Source organism: Lactuca sativa, chromosome 9 (genome assembly GCF_002870075.4).
Source record: "Lactuca sativa cultivar Salinas chromosome 9, Lsat_Salinas_v11, whole genome shotgun sequence".
Classification (NCBI taxonomy): Eukaryota; Viridiplantae; Streptophyta; class Magnoliopsida; order Asterales; family Asteraceae; genus Lactuca; species Lactuca sativa.
Window position 1 is genome coordinate 124,161,428 of NC_056631.2, and position 23,078 is coordinate 124,184,505.

Genomic DNA, 23,078 nt, shown 5'->3' on the forward strand with positions numbered 1-23,078 from the left:
TACACGCGATAATTAACGATACGCAAAAGGACGTGCCCTTAAAATAGTGTCATCTCTCCAAAAAATTTAAGGATTTACGTCACGCTTTATTGCGTGCCCTTAATTTAGTGTCTCAAGAAAAAAAATTAAAAAGACGGAGGGCGCTTTATCTTAAACGCGCGTCGTCTGTACCTGTCGCTTTATAATTTTAATGAAACGCGCTTTTAGTAGACAAGGGGGGAAATGAAATCCCCAAAATTTTGAAAACCCGCCTTTTTTTTTCTATCTTCTATCTATCTTTCATCTTCAACCTAACTCTTTCTCATTTTCTGATTCAAACTTGAAAGAATCGAAAAAAAAATCTATTAATTTTGAAGCCTAAAAAAAATCTAACAAGGACGAGTATCCATCGATCCGACTTCCAAAAATAGAGGGCATCGATTCCACGTCTTCCGGGGTTGGGAGGAAGGAAAAACTGTTGGTCCCGTGTTGGTTTTGTGATGTTCAATCGAAGAAAAGGAAATCAGAATCGACGATCGCTGCTTTCGCTCATATCCACTCTGACCTCTTATAAACGCAAATGGTAAAGATCTGCTTCGATTTCCCGATTGGTCTTCCTTTTTTTTCTTCTTTCCCTCTTGCCCTAATTATCGACTCCTCATTTTTCTCTCAGATTTGAGTCTCCTCTTTCATCAAAAATAAGAGGTATCAAGGTAAATTTTCTGAGATTCGAAACTATATGACTCGAATTAGAGGTTGAAGATCATAAATCGATGGTTTATTCTGTCCTGGAACACATGGTTCTACGAACCCTCACGTTTGCTAAAACCCTAGTTGCGATGTCCAGGTTTTAGCAACATGTGCGTGGATTGCAGACGTTCACGCTTCCCGATCTTTCGTACGATTACGACACACTGGAGTCGGCGATTAGCAGAGAGATCAAATACTACCTATACATTCTCTCTCTCTCTCTCTCTCTCTCTCTCTCTCTCTCTCTCTCCGGTGCAGTCACTCTTCTAGCACTCGGAAACGGCGCTCCTGATGTGTTCCCATCTGTCGCATCCGTTGGTGGTGGAAACCCCCGAACAGGATTCAACGCGATTTTATCTGTAGAGAATTTCATTTCAGCTCTCGTCGTTGGTTTCGTCGCGATCTATGCAGCTCCCTTTTCCGTCTCCCCTGCGCCTTTTATAAGGGACGTGTTGTTTTATCTGACGGCGACGTTGGGGATGGATAGTGGTGGGAAATCTAAGTGTGGTGGTTGTGAAGTTCAGAATGAAACAGACTCTATTGATCTACTAACATCACACTATGTCCTTTCACTCTAATGTACTCCTGCAAATCCTTTATCCCTTTAAATCATCCAATTTCATTTCTCTTTCCTAACATTCATCTCCCTCTCTGGTTAATCCTACTCTTTAGGACCTCGTGACTATCACTAGTCCATTACATAGTCGAAATAAAGCCCCCTAAAACATAGCAACGACCAGTAGTTCTAACAGGATTCATCATGAGTGTGTGTTGGATTTTTTGCCTTGTGGTTCTGGTAATTATTGTATCTTCAAAATTTTCTGATTCAAAATTTTGAATATAAAATTTGATTAATTAACATCTATTTTGTAGGAATTGTCACTCGTCCTCTTGTTCTACTTCTTTATAAGATTAAAGAAGGAAAAGAATATACAGAGTTTGCTCACATTCTATGAAAGTGGTTCACTGATTTTGGTATTATGACTAAAAAGCTTATGATCCTTTTGTAATTCTCAATCTCTCTGCATAATCTTCTTATATATTATATACTTTTGTAGTTGCTTTGAGGAAGGAGTTTGCTGATGAAACTGACAGAGTGACAAGTCATACCAAACATATTTCATCTGTTCCTATGTATCTCAGTATCTATTCTCCAAATGGTAATATGTAATTATAAACAAAAGATGTTTCATGCATATCAAATGTTAGAAAACATAATAAGTTATTAATAAATCTATTATTCTCTCTAATTCTATCCATGCCATCTTTGAGCAGATTATTGCTTTAGGCCCTTACACCACGATTCACAACTTATTCTTTGAGCCACTATTTGATCTTCTTTCATATGCGTAAAGAAAGCAGCCTCAGTTGCTTATACTGGTGAGAATTTACAATTTTAAACCTGTATAATAAGATTAGCATTCTATCTTGGGATTTCCATTCCCTAGTTTATCTTTCTCAATTCGTTATATCATAATTGTGACATCCCCAAAATCTCGGCCAGAAAAGACCGATTTTCATTTATGCTTTTAAATAATTTCAGAGTAAATCCTTTTGATTTGAAAGAGTTGCGGAATTTGTTCCCAAAACAAAACATGATAAAATAATATTTATCAAAACATTTCATCAAGAGATGCATTTCATTATATAATCAAAACTCGGGATGTCATGTTCCGATACCGACCATAAAGCATAAACGATAAACATTACAATTCATTCAACAAATATATACATATACAGACTTGTAAACAAAATAACAAGATGATCCATCCATCTTACGCCCTTGTGCCACTTCCTGTAATACAAATAAAACTGAGTGGGTCAGGCTTGGGAGCCTGGTGAGCATATAGGGTTTTCAACCCACAATAAATAAGTTATATTTAATTTCACCAACCAATCACTATCCTGATTACCCATTCCCGTTATCCTCACTTTACGTCCCTAAAACAACAACTATCTCAAGGGACCTAATCTAGGATTTTCATCGGGACGGACATCACTGCGAAGGGGTTTCCTCAACAATAGATATCCTAAAGGCAACCATGAGGGGGATAGAGTACACCGTTGAACACATCGTTCACAACACCAACAGGTTATGAACCTGCTAGCGTTCCACTGGACTGTCTAGAAAGAGTCCGTGGTCGTTATCCATACTCCGCTGAATAACTAGATCAACAACAACAACAACATCGAGGCCTCTCATCTGTTTATTACACACCAACTATCTACCCATGTTCTACCCAACATATTAGTAGACAAAAATATATATTTTCATACATAGTTTAAAACATGTATATCATTTTCATTCAATATATATTCCAGATAATAGATGAGGCATACCACATAACACGTATTCCATAGAAAACAATTCAGATCTATGAGATAGAATAAAGTGAATATCCATTCACGCATACAATCACAAAATATACACATAACAAGTATATCATATAAAATACTTCATAGTTACTCGTTAGAAGAAAGTAACTATACCTTCACAAATATAAACCACAATTTACTTAATACATTCAAACCGCACTTGTATTATTATCGTGTTTATGAAAGGTAGTATACACTCACTTGATCAGAAGATGATCGGACAACACTACGACTTGCAGAAGTAGTAATCCACAGCAGATCTGGAAGATCTCCTCAAAAATCGAACTTCTCGCGGGCAGAGCTTCGACTCGGGAACCGCACTTCTTGGGATCTTCGGGATCTTGGGACTTGCCTCGGGGCTAGAGAATAATACCGGGGCTTCGGGGTATTTCTGGCACGCAAAACGACGCAAAACGGGAGAGAGAAGAGAAGAAATTGGCAAAACTTTCGGCTGCATTCGGATCCCTTTTATAGAGGCTGGAGCCTCGGAGTACGCGGAGCGTACTGCTTCCGAAATCGTCACTGCATGCGTCATCCGAAGTGTCGACACTTTCGGAGTACGCGGGGCGTTCTCGCGTACGTGGGGCGTACGTCGAATCGGACTGGTGACTCGGCTTCGGATAATGCCGGATTTTTGATTTAAAAATAAATACAATTTATTTATCAAACTTCGGAAATTCATATCTTCTTCATACGAACTCCGTTTTCGACGTTCTTTATATCCACGGAAAGGTGAGACTACGCTCTACAACTTTCGTTTAGACTCCGTCAGCTAATTTTGAATTTATTTTTAATAGGCCGCGACAGAAAAACTTCGTTATAAATTCATAACTTCTTCGTTTGACGTCCGTTCTCGCCTAACTTTTTATTGCTTCGATACCAACAATGAGATCTTCGATTCTCATTTAGATTGCTTCGGCTAAAAACCGCTCGATCTCAATTCGAGTATTTCAGGCTGCACACCGCTAAGTCGAAACTTCGATAAATCATAACTTCCTCATACGAAGTCAGATTTGGGTGTTCTATATAGATTCGAAAACCTTGTTTCAACTACTACAACATTAACCAAAGATATTAAGTTTACTTTACACTTAAATTTTGACGCTTATTTTTATTCTTAATTAATCAAACCACATAATTAAGCAATTAAGCACAAAACACATAATACTCAAATAATACATTCTTATTATTTCAAAATGGGTTACAAAGGTTAACCTAGACTATTACATTGCTAAAAATGGCATGCCCGGAAACACAGGCGTTACAATTCTCTCCACCTTAGAATGATTCCGTCCCCGGAATCATACATCAACAAACAAATGCGGATAGCGACCCATCATGTCACTCTCCGTCTCCCAGGTGAGATTCGGCACATTCGTGTGTTTCCATCGGACAAGCACTAACCCAACCATCTTGCGTTGCAATTTCTTAGTCTTTCGGTCAACAATTGCCTCTGGTTCTTCAATCAACCTTTTGTTCTCATCAATTCTCAATTCAGAGATTGGAATTATGTCGGGAACTTCTCCCGTGAACATCCTCAAATAACACACATGAAAAGTGTTATGAATTCCATTCAGTTCTTCTGGTAATTCGAGCTTGTAAGCTTGGTTCCCAATCCTCTGAAGAACTTTAAACGGTCCAATAAACCTTGGACTCAACTTTCCCCTTTTACCAAATCATATATGTCCCTTCCACGGTGAGACCTTAAGCAAAACCGAATCCCCAACCTCAAAAGTCATCGGTCTTCGCTTCTTGTCAGCATAGCTCTTTTGACGATCCTGAGCTGCTAACATTCTTTCCCTAATTATTTCAACTTTTCAGCAGTTTGATGAACCAACTCCGGTCCCATAAACTGCTTTTCCCCAGCCTCAAGCCAACAAGACGGCGTATGACACTTCTGTCCATACAAAGCTTGGTAAGGTGCCATCTTAATGCTCGAGTGGAAACTATTATTATAGGAAAATTCTACCAACGGTAAATGTTCATCCCAATTACCTAGGAATTCCAGAGTACATGCTCTCAACATATCTTCAAGTGTTTGTATCGTTCGTTCGCTTTGACCATCAGTCTGCGATGGTAAGCTGTACTTAAACACAACTTGGTACCCAATTCCTCATATAGACTTTTCCAAAACCTTGATGTGAAACGGCTATCACGATCCAACACAATCGTTAACGGAACACCGTGAAGCCTCACAATTTCCTTCACATAAGAATTCGCAAGCTTCTCCATGGACCATTTCTCCTTGGCCGCTATGAAATGCGCACTCTTAGTGAATCGATCAACGACCACCCAAATCATGTCGTGACCATTCTTTGTTCTTGGCAGTTTAGTGACAAAATCCATAGCAATGTCTTCCCACTTACCCATAGGCACAGACAAAGGTTCTAAACTCCCGTACGGTTTCTGATGTTGTGTCTTGACTCTCGCACAAGTCACACACTCGGCCACATACTTTGGAACATCAAGCTTCATCGTCGGCCACCAGTAGTAGGGTTTCAGGTCCCTATACATTTTAGTGCTACCCGGATGAATCGAGTACATGGTCTTGTGAGCTTCTTCCATCAGAAGATCTCTGACTCCTCCTGTCTTAGGTATCCAAATCCGATCTTGGAACACCTTCAGTCCATGAATGTTTACACCGAACACCAACGTTTTGCCCAAACGTTCCTCCCTTCGGTCATTCTTCTCAGAAGCTTCGCTCTGAGCTTTCTTTATACTTTCCAAAATAGTCGAGACAACTTCAATTCTCAACGCTCTTGGCCTTTTCCTTTCAAGATTGACTTTCCGACTGAGAGCATCAGCAACAACATTAGCTTTACCGGGGTGGTAAAGTATCTCGTAGTCGTAGTCTTTAAGTAATTCTAGCCAGCGTCGTTGCTTCATATTCAATTCCTTCTGATTAAAGAGATATTGGAGACTCTTATGATCAGTGAAAAGTTTGCACTTCGTGCAATAGAGGTAATGCCTCCATATTTTCAGAGCGAAAACTACCGCTGCCAACTCCAAATCATGAGTCGGGTAGTTCTTTTCATGCTCTTTCAGTTGTCGAGACGCATATGCTATCACCTTTTTGTTGGGTTTTGAGCATTCTAACACTCCTAAGTGTACATGCAACCCTAAATACCTTGGATCTATGTTTTCTCTATTATACATGCAAATAAGAACTTCCAAGGTATTATTCTAATCTAGCATACAAAACAATGACTATAGCAAGATAGAATACATACCTCTTTGATGTAGAAAGTCTTCATGAAGCTTGAGTGCCTAGTGCCCCAAGTGTGACACCTCAAATGGAATCACAATCATCAAAACACTTGGAATGATTTGAGAGAATTCTACACTTTTCAAAATCGGCTAGCCCTTTCTTCACTATCTCTAGTGGCCAATTTTTCCTCAATAATAAGATGCTTATATAGTTACACAATTAGGGTAAACTCTTAATTGTCATGGCTTTCCATTTCCTTGGATCCATGGGTACAAATACACCATGGAGCATCCATGGACCATCCTATGGGTTTTAGCCCAACTTGATTATCCATGGAGCATTAGCCCACTATACAAGTATGGATGATTTACACAATCAACCCATATATTTAATTAGTCTTCTTTTGATCACTTAATTAATCCTAGATTAATTCTTGATCAATACTAATTAAATAATCTTATTATTCTTATTATTAATATACTAGAACTTATAATATATTAATAACCATAAGTGTCTTATTTCTCTCATTATAGTCTATCCAAGTGCATGATGGTATGCAACCCAAATGGACCATGCCGGGTCGGGTCAAGTCTTACCAAATATAGTTATGGACTTAGACATTAATCCAACAGTCTCCCACTTGGATAAGTCTAAAACTATTATTGCGTATGACTTCAGGAACCAACTGGCAATCGTAGCTCTCAAAAGCTTCTGTCGAACTCTGACCTTGTCGATGAACTCTGACCTTTGTCAATGACTTGTCCATTAGATAAGGGATCATATATTCCTCCATTCTAGATATCATATGGACTGAGACATGGATTATAATCATTCTCTCTGTCCATTTGTTGTTTCCCGATTTCCGATTTATGACAACTGACTAATTGAACAAATCAAATCAGTCCTGGCCCGGCCGAGCACTTCCATTTGTCATCATCAAATCATCGAGGGGCCCACAGATATCGCTTTTATCCCGAAGGTAAAAGGAACGGATAAACTTCGACTCATATGGCTTGTTCTACTACTTGTTGAATCATACACAAAGGCACGTTTTATAGCACCGAGTTACCAAATGCGTTTTCGTGCTATCAATGTACTATCAACTCATAGTAACAACTCATATCTCTAGGTTTGAAGAATATAAGATATTATCGTCTCATGATCACTCGTGATAAAATCCATGAAGTGATTCCAATGAGCGCGGGTTGAATCCAATACTCAGAACTTATGAGCACTCATGATTGTTGTAGCCTTGTCCAACACCTTAGACCTCTACAACCCATCATGACAGTCTTAATTCATATCTACTTCCAAAATATGACTGACTGTGGATGGTTTGAATAACTTAGTCATTCCGGAAGAATAACCCAGTTTATTCGGGAAGTCAAAACATGCAAAGTGAAACACAATAATAATTGAATCCAATATGGTATCAACCCTTTGAACATAAATAAAACACCTTTTATTTATCACCATATGATTACACATTATTCATTGTACACTGTTTCAGCTATCAACTTTATTCTTGAATTTAAAACAATACTTGTCCCATGCTCCAAGCATGTACACTATGTTTTCTTAAACACTAGTCATGCCACACACCAAGTATGCATACTATGTTTGTCTATGATCTTTACTTTGTGAACTAGATCAATTGAACATAACTTCAATGATTCTCTTTTCACACTCCCAAATCCTTACTGCAAATGCAAGAATTCCAAATTCATGCCATTTACTGAAATCTGTTAGATTCTAAACTTATATGCATTGATCCTCTTGTAATGATTATGCACAAAGTCAGAAAGACTTGACAACAATCATTACAGAGTATTCCAAAGGAGATAAACTCCTTGGAAATATCCTTCTTGCATTAAGTTTCCTTAATCTTACACAGATTGAAAATTCTAACTTTGAAACATTTCCAGATTCCATTTTGACTATCACTTCTGAACAAGAGTTGCCTCCTTACAGATTATGTCAATATGGTCCTTCCAGAATTATCACTATACTTCCAATTGTCCTTGAGCAACCAATCTTTGGTAAACCTTAGATTGTCCTCGACAATTGTTTAATCCTTTTAGTCATATCCAGTTCTAAACCTTTTCCCTTCTTAATGCCCCAGGCATTTGGAAAATTTTAGAGCGGATGAATATAGCACATGTAATCGATCCTATATCCGAAGCATATGGGACACGATTCATGATGTCTTACATAAAGACTAAACCAGTCTTTTGCTATAATATTTCCATTTCAATTTGCCAAGTTCTCATAATTCAGATTATGAAAAGGGATGCCGTAATCATAATCGAATTTTAGAACGCAAATAATGGACCCATATACAAAATTTCCTTATGTTGAGCCATTCCAACATGAAATTCATATATATCCTTGACTAAATGATAAAAACCTCACGATCTAAGCTTATAGATTTGAGATGAAGCATAATTTCCTCTCCCTTAATTATAGCAAAACAACTTTTTCCCAATTGAAACTTTTGTTTTCTATAATTAACATTGCTAACTTGCAATACTTATCATAATTATCATGAATAAAATTATGAGTGAATTTAGATTAATGAATAAAATTATGTGATAGTTGGTTTTAATCCAAATTAATCTAAGAATTGATTCTAAAATGTGTTTTTGTAACTTGTCCTCAAGTTATATGAAAAGTCACATTTAAGAATCATAAAACTCATAAAAATTGGCAAAGGTTACAAAAATGAAGAGTCTAGTTCTAATTAAATGGTTTTATGACTCCATAACTTGTCCTCAAGTTATGGAGGACCAAGAGTCTCTTCATTTAATAAAATAAAATAAAATAAAAAAAAGGTGTAACCTTAATTAATTCCATAAGTTATAAAATAAAGAAAAGTTAATTCTTTTATTAGTTTAAAGTCTTCCATAACTTGTCCTCAAGTTATGGAACTTGAAGAGTTTTTGGATTAAAACTACTTTAAACACATAAGTTATGGAATTAATTAGTTTTGAATAGTTTCAAAACTTGCCCTCAAGTTTTGGAATTTGTAAAGTTTTCTCTAATGAATACTTTAATTCCAAGTTAGCCCTTAGAATTTTAAAAGTTAAAATTCAACCCTTATACTTTATAATATTATAAGTTAATAATATATATATGTATAAGAGTAAAGTCAGTCTTACCGCTAGTACGCCTCATTCACGAAGCCGGTCTATAAGGTGGGTATAAGGTTGTTGCCTATAAAATGGCAACTTAATGGGTGTCCACTCTCACCCACCGCTTGCTTGACTGGTGGAGGGTCGTTAGCCGAACGGGTTTGACAGGACTAGAATTCTCCCTTCATTAAAAGTATTAATGAAAAATACTAAGTAACTAAACTCTTAATAATACCCAATCTTAGTTACTTAGGAAAAATGTGAATAAGGTGCTAATCCATGAAATTACACTTTACACTTTGTCTAAGTCGTTAGTGGAGCGTGTGTGGTTAACCGGCACACTAACTTGGACTTAACAAGGTAGGTAAAGGGTGACTTAATATTTATCATAGTATCGATGGAGCGTGTGTGGTTAACCGGCACATCGATTGAGGGGTAATTTATTAAGGGTACCAAGTGATTTGCATGGTTACTTCACACCTTGTTTTGTGATCCTCGGCATCCCAGTCACAAAACCTAAAGGGCACACTCGAGATTGAAACATGCCTTTGAAAAGTTCAATGAATCTCAAAGATCTAGGAGTTTCAAAACCAATTAAAACCTAATAATACATTTCGTTTATCTTGATGGAAATTGGTGAATCGTCATTCACCTACCTTCAAATATTTTATAGCTTGGATTACGGCATACCTCTTCTAAGTTATAAAATAGTTTGTTGGGTCCTAGCCTTAATATTTTCATATTGGGTGTCATATTAAGGACTTTAAAATCAACTATCTTGAATATCTCCTAAAAGATGTCTGGTTTAGACACCTATGATCTTCCCAAATCTCTTGAAACAAGGTTTCCTAATGAAGATGATGTCCCATGGATATCATACTTCTTCACCTCTTCAAATTATTCTCCCTAACCCACAAGTTCTTGAAAAGTTTAAGGTCACTCAGGCCCTATTGGCAAGGCAAGGTCTAGGTGTGGACACATCTTGGAGATGTAGTCACATATTGACAAGCCGGGAGAGTTGGGTGTCAAAGTCTTGAGAAAGTTGGTGGTTCAACTACTTTCTAAGTCACATAGTGAGTTCTTTTGGAACACCTATGAAAAAGACTATGACAAGACCCTTAATGATCTTATCTATTTGTTAAGATCAACTTCCTAAAACTTTATGGACATTGACAATGATGACATTGGATATCCAGTAAAGCATTCTCTTCCCAATGGAAAGGGATCGGCTATAGTCAACTCGGTTGACCAAATGGTAAAGAGAAAAGCTAAGTCTGTGATAGTCCTGTGTACCATTATCAAAGGGTCCATATGTTTGTATTGCCAAAGAAAGGGCATTGGTTGCGAAGCTGCCAAATTTACCTAAGGATGTTAAAGTCAATAAATTTGACTCTACTTCAGGTAAAATCCACTATCTAACTCTGTTAAGTTTCTATTCTGAGATTCTTGATACATGATGTGACCGGGTCGCATGGTGATGGTTTAAGAATCAAAGGAAAGTGAAGAAACTTAAAGGAAGAATATGCTGAATCTGATCGCATAGATGGATTTCTATCGCATAGTTTGAAAAATCGGATTCTTGAGCTACTTCTTAGGAGTTATGAGATATTGCTTAGGAATAGATAACAACAAGTTTTCATATGGATTGTAAGGATAGTTTTTCCGCAAAGTTTTAAAATAAAAGGAAATTTTTGATTTTATTTATTTTAAAATATCCTTACAATGGCATCTGTGGAAATTTTTGTTGCTTATAAGATTCCATTAGTAGCAAGAGTGGAAGTATGAAATTGATTCTTTCATTTGTGGTAATGTCTAAATTTACCAAATAAGGAAAGATTCTCATCACCCAAGTTTCAATTGGACCGGAACTTGGAATCATGCAAGTTGTATAGCATAATGAATGAGAACTTTCAAGTTTTGGAAAATTAAGACTAATTACTTGTTCACATGGATGTGTGAGTCAAGTAAAGGACTTAGGGATCGAGTACACATTCTTGTGCACTGATTAAGTCCACCACTAAAGATCGATAAGAAGAATCAAATAAGGCAGAAGGATAAAAGTTTCTCAAATCTGAAAAGATGGGAGAGTACTTTAGTATCAGTTTTGTGATCATCTTAATGATTAAGAAACCATATCAAAATTAGTTCTCTAAGGAAATCTTAGTGCATTCTTATGACTAAGAAGAGGAACTTGAATTGTTGAAATGGTTAAATCAAGAAGATGAGTCATACTTCGTTCCAATACAAGTCTTAGAGTCATACTCCAAGATTGTCATTTGAGTGACATGTCTTAAAGAAGGTTTAAAACACTTGTCAAATGTAAGAGTAAAAGTTTTCTACTCTTGTACATTTGAAATTGGTAAGTTGTGATGTTTTGGATAAAACAAAGACCAACTTAGGCCAATTGGATAAAGTGTTTTTCTTGATTAGAATCCGCACTATCTCTTGGATGTTTGACAAGGGAGTCTTATATGTCAAGAGGACAGTGGGAGTCTTAAAGGTCTTGAAAGTCTCAAGAAATAATCAAGAATCAAACCTAAAGTTCTTCTCTAGCACACAATTTGAGGTTTATAATCTATTGTGTTGACATATCTGTGCCCATTCCAGTTAAAGTTGGCTTTGCATATGAGTTCTTAGAGTTCTCAGTTTGTTGCATAACAACTTGGAAGCAATGGCAGGCCCTTGAGCTGCTAGGTGGCAAGAAGTTAAGATTGAGTTCAATCCATATGGTTTTGGATTTGTCATTATCTTTGTCTTATGATTATGGTTTGACAAATTCATATGGGTAGGAACTCATACACCATATAAATCTAAGTGTCATAAGGTTTCTCTCCGATTCATGAAAATGATGGTGAGGAAACACTTTCACTAAGTAGATTTTATATAGATAGCAATTGTGATATTTGCATTCTCAAAGTCGTTAGTGGAGCGCGTGTGGTTAACCGGCACACTAACCTGGACTTGTGAGAAGTGGCAAAAAGGTCTAACCATTATGATTACGGCATACCTCTTCATAATTGTTTAGACTCACAAGTGTGCTATCTAAGGGAAGGTGTATGATTTTGATACAACTTTATCAAAACAATCTAGCATCAGAAATCTGAACTTTGGTAAGAAAGTCAATGAAGTATTGATTTCTAGAAGTCCAGCTGATTTCTGAGTACATGTCAAAGCTAGTGGGAGCATAAGTGTTATGCTAATAATCATCATGTTAGTGGGAGCATGATAATTATGATAAGTATTGCAAGTTAGCAATGTTAATTATAGAAAACAAAAGTTTCAATTGGGAAAAAGTTGTTTTGCTATAATTAAGGGAGAGGAAATTATGCTTCATCTCAAATCTATAAGCTTAGATCGTGAGGTTTTTATCATTTAGTCAAGGATATATATGAATTTCATGTTGGAATGGCTCAACATAAAATTCATATATATCCTTGACTAAATGATAAAAACCTCACGATCTAAGCTTATAGATTTGAGATGAAGCATAATTTCCTCTCCCTTAATTATAGCAAAACAACTTTTTCCCAATTGAAACTTTTGTTTTCTATAATTAACATTGCTAACTTGCAATACTTATCATAATTATCATGCTCCCACTAACATGATGATTATTAGCATAACACTTATGCTCCCACTAGCTTTGACATGTACTCAGAAATCAGCTGGACTTCTAGAAATCAATACTTCATTGACTTTCTTACCAAAGTTCAGATTTCTGATGCTAGATTGTTTTGATAAAGTTGTATCAAAATCATACACCTTCCCTTAGATAGCACACTTGTGAGTCTAAACAATTATGAAGAGGTATGCCGTAATCATAATGGTTAGACCTTTTTGCCACTTCTCACAAGTCCAGGTTAGTGTGCCGGTTAACCACACGCGCTCCACTAACGACTTTGAGAATGCAAATATCACAATTGCTATCTATATAAAATCTACTTAGTGAAAGTGTTTCCTCACCATCATTTTCATGAATCGGAGAGAAACCTTATGACACTTAGATTTATATGGTGTATGAGTTCCTACCCATATGAATTTGTCAAACCATAATCATAAGACAAAGATAATGACAAATCCAAAACCATATGGATTGAACTCAATCTTAACTTCTTGCCACCTAGCAGCTCAAGGGCCTGCCATTGCTTCCAAGTTGTTATGCAACAAACTGAGAACTCTAAGAACTCATATGCAAAGCCAACTTTAACTGGAATGGGCACAGATATGTCAACACAATAGATTATAAACCTCAAATTGTGTGCTAGAGAAGAACTTTAGGTTTGATTCTTGATTATTTCTTGAGACTTTCAAGACCTTTAAGACTCCCACTGTCCTCTTGACATATAAGACTCCCTTGTCAAACATCCAAGAGATAGTGCGGATTCTAATCAAGAAAAACACTTTATCCAATTGGCCTAAGTTGGTCTTTGTTTTATCCAAAACATCACAACTTACCAATTTCAAGAAAAACACTTTATCCAATTGGCCTAAGTAACACCAAATTTTTTGTAACTCCATAAAACTTTGAATCAATTTTTTTTTTAAAACCTTTTCATATCCATAACTTATGGAGGTTTCAAAAAATAAAACTCTTTAGATCAAACTTTTAAAACTAATAAAATAATCATATTATTTTATCTTTTATTAAATTTGACCTAATTCAACTCATAAAGCAAATTATTCAAATTTTACAAATAATTAGTTTTTCACAAGAGCAAGTAATTATCTTAAAATTTGACGAACTTCATGTTTTTTTTTCTTTTTTTTTTCAACTTTGAAAATAAAATATTTGCATCAATATAACAGAAAACAACCCGTGGCTCTGATACCACTGTTGGGTTTTGAGCATTCTAACACTCCTAAGTGTACATGCAACCCTAAATACCTTGGATCTATGTTTTCTCTATTATACATGCAAATAAGAACTTCCAAGGTATTATTCTAATCTAGCATACAAAACAATGACTATAGCAAGATAGAATACATACCTCTTTGATGTAGAAAGTCTTCATGAAGCTTGAGTGCCTAGTGCCCCAAGTGTGACACCTCAAATGGAATCACAATCATCAAAACACTTGGAATGATTTGAGAGAATTCTACACTTTTCAAAATCGGCTAGCCCTTTCTTCACTATCTCTAGTGGCCAATTTTTCCTCAATAATAAGATGCTTATATAGTTACACAATTAGGGTAAACTCTTAATTGTCATGGCTTTCCATTTCCTTGGATCCATGGGTACAAATACACCATGGAGCATCCATGGACCATCCTATGGGTTTTAGCCCAACTTGATTATCCATGGAGCATTAGCCCACTATACAAGTATGGATGATTTACACAATCAACCCATATATTTAATTAGTCTTCTTTTGATCACTTAATTAATCCTAGATTAATTCTTGATCAATACTAATTAAATAATCTTATTATTCTTATTATTAATATACTAGAACTTATAATATATTAATAACCATAAGTGTCTTATTTCTCTCATTATAGTCTATCCAAGTGCATGATGGTATGCAACCCAAATGGACCATGCCGGGTCGGGTCAAGTCTTACCAAATATAGTTATGGACTTAGACATTAATCCAACACTTTTCTCTTTGGGTCAAAACACAACCCAATCCAACCCCAGACGCATCGCTATAAACAGCGAAGTCTTCAACTCCATCGGGTAGAGAAAGTATCGGTGCCTCGCATAGCTTCTTCTTTAGCTTCTCGAATGCTTCTTTATGCTTCTCACTCCAAGCATAAATAGCTCCTTTGTGGGTTAAAGCTGTCAACGGAGTAGCAATCGAAGAAAAGCCTTGGATAAACCTTCGGTAATACCCGACTAATCCTAAAAAGCTTCGGATCTCCGTGGGACTTTTCGGTTGTTCCCACTTCGTTACAGCTTCGATCTTCGCTGGATCAACCATTATCCCTTCTTGGTTGACCACGTGACCCAAGAATTGGACTTCACGAATCCAAAAGTCACATTTGGAGAACTTAGCATACAGCTTCTCCTTCTTCAAGACTTCTAACACTTCTCGCAAGTGTCTGCCATGCTCCTCTTGGCTTTTCGAGTAAATCAGAATGTCGTCTATGAACACTATCACGGATTTATCAAGGAACGTATTACAAACCCTATTCATCAAATCCATGAATGCTGCCGGAGCATTGGTTAGTCCAAACGACATATCCAAGAACTCGTAGTGTCCATATCGTGTTCTGAATGCAGTCTTCTCTATATCCTGCTCTCTTACTTTTAGCTGATGATATCCTGACCTTAGATCGGTCTTCGAGAAATAGCTCGAACCTTGCAATTGATCAAACAGGTCATCAATCCTTGGCAACGGATATCTATTCTTTATTGTTGCCTTGTTCAGCTCTCGGTAATCAATGCACATTCTCATACTTCCATCTTTCTTCTTTACAAATAGCACCGGAGCTCCCCAGGGTGATGAACTAGGTCTAATGAAACCTTTGTCCAATAACTCCTGAAGTTGCATCATTAGCTCCTTCATCTCCGTCGGTGCTAATCGATAAGGTGCTTTTGCAATTGGCGTCGTTCCTGGCAACAAGTCAATACGGAATTCCACTTGTCGATCAGGCGGTAATCCAGGAAGATCTTCGGGAAATACTTCCGGATAATCACACACCACTGGAATATTCTGCATCACCTTCTTTTCCTTCTTAGCATCAATCACGAATGCTAAATATGATGTACACCCCTTGGTCAAACATTTTCTGGCTTTCATCAATGAAATGATTCCAGAATTCACTCTGCGTTTATCTCCATACACCATAAACGAATCTTTCCTAGGCGGGTTTACTTTGACTATATTCTTCTTGCATAAAATTTCGGCGTCGTTGGCGCTAAGCCAATCCATTCCCAATACGATGTCGAAACCATTAAGTTCGATAGGCAATAATTCCTCGTGGAACTTATTCCCATTCAGATCAATTAAGATGTTTTTCATGCGATAGCTAACAGGTACAAACTTGCCACTAGCAACTTCGACTAATAAGGCATTATCTAGTCTAACAACAGGCAAAGCTAGCTTTCTACCAAATTCATGCGATATAAAGGAGTAGTTGGCTCCAGAATCAAATAAAATTTGGGCAGGCAATTCGTTAACGAGAAAGGTACCTGAAGCGACATCAGCTTCATCTTTAGCAGCTTCCAGTGTCATCTGGAATGCTCTCGCCTTTGGCTTTGGCGGAATGTTGGGTCTAGCTGCCTCCTTCTTCTTTGGGCAGTCCCTCGACATATGACCCTCCTCACCACAACCATAACAAACTTTCTTAGTGAGGGTACACTCATTGGCATAGTGCCCTGGCTTTCCACACTTGTAGCATGTGTTCGCCACCTCACATTTTCCATGATGCTTCTTCTTACATTTGTCGTACTATTTCGCTTCACCTCCACCTCCCCTCGAACCAGACTTCGAGAACTTGTTTTTCTTGTTGGACCCTGAAGTTCCATCGAACTACCTCTTTTCTCCAACATCTATCCTTTCCAGACCCTTTTCCTTCTGCTGGGCCTCCACATTCTTACCTGCACAAACAGCCGTTTTCAGAGTAGTTGCCATTTTGACTGTCGGACCAAAGTCGGCAGGCAGTCCATTAGCAAACCTATCAATCTTGGAGAGTTCCGTTGGCACTAGGTACGGAAATAACTTCATCTTTTCAGTAAATGCAGTAGCATAGTCATCTATGCTCATCTTCCCCTTCTTTAAGTTTTGAAACTCATTGTTCAGATGAATCAGATCTATCTCCGAACAATACTGCACCCTTAACTATTCCAAGAACTCCTCCCATGACATTTTCAGGGCTTCTCCTCGTGGCATAGTATCTGCCAACAACTTCCACCAACTCAAGACTCCAGTCTTCAGTTGTCTAACCGCAAAGACGGTCTTCTGTTTGTTGCTACAGTCGCAACTTTCAAATACCATCTCCATTTCGGAGATCCAATCCATTATCTCAACAGGCTTTGGGCTCCCAGAAAGACTTGGCGGTTTGGTGCCCAAGAAGTTCTTGTACATACGCCCATCCTTGTTGTTTCTCTTTTCTGGATCGTTCATTCGTTCTTCTTGAGTCCCAACTTGACTCACCATGCGACTATTGTTCCCTTCCTCCTATTGCTCGGGAATCAATTCAGGTTCCTCAATAGGTATGATAGGTTCATCCTTATTTTTATGCAGCATTTGTCGCATCTCCTCCCTTTGTTCGGCTAGCATAGCCCGAATCATGGCTTGCACCGCAGCCATTGTTATTGGTTCTGGTGCTGCTGCTACAATAGGTATCTGCTCAATCACTGGCGGTTGATTCCTGTTTTCATCCGCGTTTCCAACGCCACTCCTTGTTCTCACCATTTTGATCTACACACCGAATAAGGTGAAATTAGATCCTCATTCACGATAGATATTCAAATCATCCTTATCACTCCGAAACGTTTACATGCTAGTTCTAATATCGTAGACATACGCTTAGAATCCTACACACATAAGGTTTCCTGATCCGGTCGGCAACAGACTGTAGATCCGAACAATTAATATCATATATGGCAACATATAACATTTAGCACATAAAAGCATTTTAGGCAACTTTCCTAAAATAAATTAGTGCTCGTGTCTAAAATCCAACAGACACACATCTCAACATTCCACTTAGCATTCTAAGTTTAAGTCTAGAAATCTTACAAATTCCTAGTTCGCTTAAACTAATGCTCTGATACCAACTGTGACATCCCCAAAATATCGGCCAGAAAAGACCGATTTTCATTTATGCTTTTAAATAATTTCAGAGTAAATCCTTTTGATTTGAAAGAGTTACGGAATTTGTTCCCAAAACAAAACATGATAAAATAATATTTATCAAAGCATTTCATCAAGAGATGCATTTCATTATATAATCAAAACTCGGGATGTCATGTTCTGATACAGACCATAAAGCATAAACGATAAACATTACAAGTCATTCAACAAATATATACATATACAGACTTGTAAACAAAACAACAAGATGATCCATCCATCTTACGCCCTTGTGCCACTTCCTGTAATACAAATAAAACTGAGTGGGTCAGGCTTGGGAGCCTGGTGAGCATATAGGGCTTTCAACCCACAATAAATAAGTTATATTTAATTTTACCAACCAATCACTATCCCGATTACCCATTCCCGTTATCCTCACTTTACGTTCCTAAAACAACAACTATCTCAAGGGACCTAATCTAGGATTTTCATCGGGACGGACATCACTGCGAAGGGGTTTCCTCAACAATAGATATCCTAAAGGCAACCATGAGGGGGATAGAGTACACCGTTGAACAAATCGTTCACAACACCAACAGGTTATGAACCTGCTAGCGTTGCACTAGACTGTCTAGAAAGAGTCCGTGGTCGTTATCCATACTCCGCTGAATAACTAGATCAAGAACAACAACAACATCGAGGCCTCTCATCTGTTTATTACACACCAACTATCTACCCATGTTCTACCCAACATATTAGTAGACAAAAATATATATTTTCATACATAGTTTAAAACCTGTATATCATTTTCATTCAATATATATTCCAGATAACAGATGAGGCATACCACATAACACGTATTCCATAGAAAACAATTCAGATCTATGAGATAGAATAAAGTGAATATCCATTCACGCATACAATCACAAAATATACACATAACAAGTATATCATATAAAATACTTCATACTTACTCGTTAGAAGAAAGTAACTATACCTTCACACATATAAACCACAATTTACTTAATACACTCAAACCGCACTTGTATTATTATCGTGTTTATGAAAGGTAGTATACACTCACTTGATCAGAAGATGATCGGACAGCACTACGACTTGCAGAAGTAGTAATCCACAGCAGATCTGGAAGATCTCCTCAAAAATCAAACTTCTCGCGGGCAGAGCTTCGACTCGGGAACCGCACTTCTCGGGATCTTCGGGATCTCGGGACTTTCCTCGGGGCTAGAGAATAATACCGGGGCTTCGGGGTATTTCTGGCATGCAAAACGGGAGAGAGAAGAGAAGAAATTGGCAAAACTCTCGGCTGCCTTCGGATCCCTTTTATAGAGGCTGGAGCCTCGGAGTACGCGGGGCGTACTGCAGTACGCAGCGCGTACTGCTTTCGAAATCGTCACTGCATGCGTCATCCGAAGTGTCGACACTTCCGGAGTACGCGGGGCGTTCTCGCGTACGCGGGGCGTACGTCGGATCGGACTGGTGACTCGGCTTCGGATAATGCCGGATTTTTGATTTAAAAATAAATACAATTTATTTATCAAACTTCGGAAATTCATATCTTCTTCATACGAACTCCGTTTTCGACGTTCTTTATATCCACGGAAAGCTGAGACTACGCTCTACAACTTTCGTTTAGACTCCGTCGGCTAATTTTGAATTTATTTTTATTATTTATTTTTAATAGGCCGCGACAGAAAAACTTCGTTATAAATTCATAACTTCTTCGTTTGACGTCCGTTCTCGCCTAACTTTTTATTGCTTCGATACCAACAATGAGATCTTCGATTCTCATTTAGATTGCTTCGGCTAAAAACCGCTCGATCTCAATTCGAGTATTTCAGGCTGCACACCGCTAAGTCGAAACTTCGATAAATCATAAGTTCCTCATACGAAGTCAGATTTGGGCGTTGTATATAGATTCGAAAACCTCGTTTCAACTACTACAACATTAACCAAAGATATTAAGTTTACTTTACACTTAAATTTTGACGCTTATTTTTATTCTTAATTAATCAAACCACATAATTAAGCAATTAAGCACAAAACACATAATACTCAAATAATACATTCTTATTATTTCAAAATGGGTTAGAAAGGTTAACCTAGACTATTACATTGCTAAAAATGGCAATCCCGGAAACACAGGCGTTACAATAATTCATAAAAACATACAAAACATGAAATTTCTTACAATTTTTTCTACATTTCATTCAAACATAAACCATTTTCAGGTTCACCAGGAGTGGGGTTCATGCCGCATATCCTTGATGTAAAGCTGGAGAGGTGCAATCATTATTCTTTTTATGTTTCTGAAAATTTTTAATTTACCAAAATTCGTAATTTCTTATCTAAATGCAGGATCTGTTGGGAAAATTGATGTGGTTTTCTCAAAACAGCACTCGAGCTGTGTGCATTCTATCAGCTAATGGCGCCATATCTAATGTTACACTTCAACAGTCTGCAACATCTGGTGGAACTGTCACATACGATGTTTTTTTTCTTGAAAATTCATTATTTATTTATTTTTGATGTATAAAAAATATTTAATTTATTTATAAAAAATACAGGGACGATTTGAGATCTTGTCTCTTTGTGGTTCATTTATGGTTTGTGAGAGTGATGGGCAAAGAAGCAGGACTGGTGGTTTAAGCGTGTCACTTTCAGGGCCAGATGGTCGTGTTTTAGGTGGTAATGTGGCTGGCCTTCTCACTGCTGCATCACCCGTTCAGGTTTTTTTTCTTTCTTTCCATAAATATGGAATGGAATCAACCATTCCATTCCTGATTCCTAATTCCTGTCTCCTGATTCCAAACCCTAAGAAACTTTGTTTTTATCTTGGTAACTTTTACAGATGATTGTTGGTAGCTTTGTTCCTGCAAGTCAGAAACAAAGAAAAAAACAGAGGCGGAAATAGTCAACACTACTCCCGTCAATGTGGGGACCACAAGCGGATCTTCAGGTGGAGGGATCGGGAGCTCGCTAGTCCACAGTAACAACAGTAATCCACAAGGTATGGCTAATATGCCGTGGAGGTAACTAAATGTCTAAATCCCATTTGTTTGTGTTGTAAGCAACATAACATAACTCTCTATTAGGAAGGAGAAGGAACCTTGTCTTTTTTTTTTTGGTTAAGTTTCTAAATTAGTGTGTAAGGGTAGTTGTATGCCAACAAATGTGATGATGGGTTAATTATGAGTTGTTGGTTTTATTGAAAATGTTAATAATATTGTGTGCGTATTTTTAGAAATTTTTATATATATGACATGTGGTGTTCGTATTTAATTATCCAAGAGTAATAATGTCTTTGGAATTAATGTGGAAATGGAAGAAATAGTTCCATCATGATGTCAATATTTTGTCTTCTTCTCTTGCTGATAGGTCCAAGAAATCTTGTACGTAGAATGGACCTTTGTCTCTCTTTTGTGGCTTTTCTGTGATCTTCTTTTATGGTAAAAGTCCACATGATAATGTGTGACAAGAAGAAGTTTTATTACATCTATAAGACTTTTAGTTGCATAATTGCTTTTTTTTTTCTTGTCTATATCTTGACATCCTGGATCAGTTTGCGTCATGATGAAAACTTTTTTGTCTTGTTTTCTTGCTGTTAGGTCTGGATTGGACCTTTTTTCTATTGTGACTTCTTTTGCAAATCCTTAATTCGGTGATCTTTTCATGGTAAAAGGTAAAAGCCTCATGCCAGTTTCACATAAAACTTTCTGAAAAGATGAGGTTTATTTAACTTGTTGGTTTCTTATTTGTGCATATGGAATAAAAAAAATACAACCATATCAGATTCACATAATAGTTTGTGATAAAGATAAAAAGGAGTAAATTTTGCATTTTTTGTAGCATAGTCAGTCACCTTACTGTCTTATTTAATTCGGAAATATGTGGTGTAATTTGCAGAAAGAACAACACATGGATGACCCTTCAGCTCGGTAAGTCCATATGATTTCCTAAAAACTTTTCATCCTTTTCTTGTTATTTTGTAGTTATTTAATCCATCTTCACACTTATTTTGTACTTATGTTTTTTGTGCAAGCAATATAGATATTGTGAGCAAGTTCATAGATTTAGAGTCCTTAAGTGGTGTTATTAAGGAAGAGTGGAGACAAGTGAGGCACACATTTAAAAAAATCAACACAAATCTTGTTTATAGTGAGCCACACATTAGGTTATTAGAGCTATTAGTTTGTAGATTTATGTTACAACTTTTATTGATTTGTTTTATTTTTCTATGGAACAATTATTTGTATGACATTAAATTTTATGTAATGGATTATATTTTTTGTATATGATATATTATTTTCTATTATTGGACATTAAATGCAAATTTAATTTGAAAACTAGTAAACCCATAAATAATTTTTTTTAACATTTAAAATTATGATACGCAAAAATGTGTGTCATCTTTATTTATGACATGGCCTTTCTTGACATGGGCTTTCTTGATACGCATTGCGTGTCTTAAACACGCGCGTCGTAAGGTTACGACACGCGAATGTGTGTCGTCTTCCTTTATGACAGGGCCTTCCTTGATACGCATTGCGCGTCGTAAACGCGCGTCGTAATTGCGCGTCATAAATGTGCGTCGTAAATGCGCGTCGTCTATAGACGACGCGCAAAAGCCGTCGTCTCTCTTTATGACAGGGCCTTCCTTGACACGCATTTGCGCGTCGTCTGAGCGTTTTATGACGCGCAATGAGCGTCGTAAAAGGCCTTTTTTCTAGTAGTGAAATCAAGTGTTTGGGTGCCATATTAACTCCTTTAAGGAGTTTATGGCCTTGGGACCATATTCCCTTGGAGTTTACGGCCGTAAACTCCCTTGGGAGGGTGTTTATGGTGTTTTCAAGTCTCTAAATTAACTAGGAACTA

General features: G+C 37.2%; 1 pseudogene; it reads left to right on the top strand.

Moving 5' to 3' along the window:
- The first annotated feature begins 1,489 nt into the window (after positions 1-1,489).
- LOC128129098 (AT-hook motif nuclear-localized protein 10-like) lies at positions 1,490-21,488 on the top strand (annotated as a pseudogene).
- Positions 21,489-23,078: the final 1,590 nt, after the last annotated feature.